This window comes from Carlito syrichta, unplaced genomic scaffold (genome assembly GCF_000164805.1).
Source record: "Carlito syrichta isolate Samal-C Ts95f unplaced genomic scaffold, Tarsius_syrichta-2.0.1 Scaffold316484, whole genome shotgun sequence".
Classification (NCBI taxonomy): Eukaryota; Metazoa; Chordata; class Mammalia; order Primates; family Tarsiidae; genus Carlito; species Carlito syrichta.
Genome location: NW_007260580.1, coordinates 745 through 3,515, shown reverse-complemented (window position 1 = coordinate 3,515; position 2,771 = coordinate 745). Strand labels below are relative to the sequence as shown.

At 40.2% G+C, this 2,771-nt stretch overlaps 1 pseudogene; it reads right to left on the bottom strand.

Moving 5' to 3' along the window:
• Positions 1–593: 593 nt before the first annotated feature.
• On the bottom strand, positions 594–1,070 carry LOC103277137 (annotated as a pseudogene).
• Positions 1,071–2,771: the final 1,701 nt, after the last annotated feature.

Genomic DNA, 2,771 nt, shown 5'->3' with positions numbered 1-2,771 from the left:
GAGCATCACTTGTGTGTATATACCCATTTATTCATCCATTTCTCCACTGGTAGACAGTTGTTTTTCTTCTCCTCATGGCTACTGTGAATAGTTCTGCCGTGGAAAGAGCTGTATGAAGGTCTCCTAAAAATTCTGCTTTCAGTTACTTTACATAACTAGAAGTAGAATTGCTGGATCACCTGTTAGTCTATTTCTACCCTGCACTTTATCCTGGGTGAAAGACCAAGACCCTGTCTCTAAGAAAAATTGCAAATGGGTGTTGGTTTGTTTTTGTTTTTAATTGCAAGTGTTCTTTATTTATTCTGTATTTTAAATCTCATAAGGTATGTGATTTATAAATGGCTTCTCTCTTGTCTCAGGTTATCATTCATCGTGTTCATTTCTTCTTTTACTGTGAATACACTTCCTTTTGTTATTTAGTTTTTTTTTCTCTTCAATTCAACCGGACTGGAAGGGAATAAGGAAAATATGTAACCCAAAGAACTTCAGTGAGATCACAAAGGTTGTAGGATATTTCCAGCAAATGGGACAGAGGGGTGCTCTCCCGAGCTTCAGAAGGGGTGGTCTGGTAGTTAAGATAAAGCAAGTCCAATTTATTCGAGTTGTCCGCAGTTGGCAATAGTGAGATTCTTGTTGGAATTGCCATTCTTGGAGCCAAAGTCCTCCATGGCTTGTACAACGTTCATGCCCTCTTTCCCCTTGCCAAAGACCACATGCTTGCCATCCAATCATTTAGTCTTAATAGTGCATATGGAAAACTGCGAACAATTTGTGTTGGGTCCAGCATTTTCCATGGACAAGATGCCAGGAACCGTATGCTTCAGGATGAAGTTCACATCAAATTTCTCCCCATAGATTGACTTGACAGTGCCAGTATGGCATGTGAAGTCATCACCCCGGCACAAAACATCTGGAATAATTCTGTGAAAGCGGGAACCCTTATAACCAAATTCTTTTTCTCCAGTGCTCAGAGCATGAAAGTTTTCTGTTGTCTCTGAAACTTTATTTGCAAACAGCTTGAAGGAATTCCAGTCTAAGGGTTCACCATCTATGCTGATATCGAAGAACATGGTGGAAATGATGGGAAAGAGCTCAAGGTGGTGATTTGTGCAAAGCCTTTGAACACGTTTTTAAGTGGGATCTTTTGTCTATGTCCCTTTGTTGCCTTTTTTTTAAGTATTACATCCAAACAAATCCAATGTCATGAAGTGTTTTCCTTATATTATTTTCTTCTTAGAAGATAATTTTATAGATTTATGCTTGTTAAGGTCTTTAATCCTCCAGTTCTGTCCTCGGCATCCCATTTCCTGAGCTCCATCCTGCAGCTCTCAAGACTGTACCAGGCCTGCCCTCCTGGAGCTTTCAACACAGTGGAGAGGCCTGTCTCCAAAAAGGACACACAAAATAGTAAAGCAACAGAGAAACCCTGAAATATTATAAAAATGATATTAGGTGAGAACTGAGACTAGGGCTGGTGACTCATACCTTAATCCCAGCACTTGGGGAGGTCGAGGCAGGAGATTTCCTTGAGCTCAGGAGTTTGAGATGAGCCTAGGCAGCATAGTAAGACCTCATCTCTGCAAAAAAAAAAAAAAAGATGTGGAGATGCACACCTATAGTCTCAGTTACTCAAGGGACTGAGAAGGAAGGATTGCCTGAGCTCAGAGGTTGATCCAGGCTTTGTGATAGAGTGAGACCACAACACAACAACAACCACAACAACAACAACCACAACAACAACACCATAAAGAGAACTGAAAAAAATATGGAAAAATAAGCCAAGTGATGAAAACAATGGAAACACTGTAATGGGTAGAAAAATAGTATATGCAACGGTCATGAAATGATCTGTTGATCTGGTTTCTGGCTCCTCTAGTTGAAAACCATGGATAAGAAGTATCAGTATTGTTTCAGCTCTCTATTGTTTAGCTGATATCTGCCACATTACCTTTGCCCCTGAGGTTACATCAGGCAGAACCTCTTCACCAAGATCTGTCATAGCTATTCTCATTGAGATGTCAGTTCTAATGTTATCTCCTCAGTGAGGTTTACTAGGGTTAACTCCAGCTCATCTCTCCTACTTAGCACCAATATAACAGTGGGGTAAGGTGTCCAAATGTTCAGAGGTGGATATTTTAGAATATGTCCTTTGTGTAAGAGAAAATTCCACCCCCGACGTGATCCGCAGGAGGGGTGGTGAGACCCACCATGGTGACAGGAACAGAAGCATCACTGACACGTAAGTGGTGGCTATTCTTCATAGGCCAATCTTCCACAGACCTTTGACAACTTGCTTAACCTTTTAGTTTTATCTTTTAATTCCACCTTATATACTCCCCCCAACTTTCTGTATCTATTTAGTTTTAGCTCTTACTTATATTCTGTTAATTTTAAGACTACTTTAAAACCTCAAACTTAGACACAATTACTTTTCCTTTTACAAAAACCACATTTCCATGCTTTCTTATAACTTTTCACCAAAACATATCTTATGTTCCTTATATATTTTGCATGTAAGATTGTTCTTCTTCCATCTAGTAGCTTTGTATTTGTTTGTTTGTTTGTTTTGTTTAGAGATGGAGTCTCATTCTGTCACCCAGACTGGAGAGCAGTGGCACAATCATGGCCTTTGCAGCCTTGACAGTCTGGGCTTAGGAGATTTCTCCACCTTTGCCTTCCAAGTCGTTGGAATTACAGGTGTGCACCACCATGCCTGGCTAATTTTTTTGATTTGTTGTAGAGACAAGGTCTTGCCATGTTGCTCATGCTGG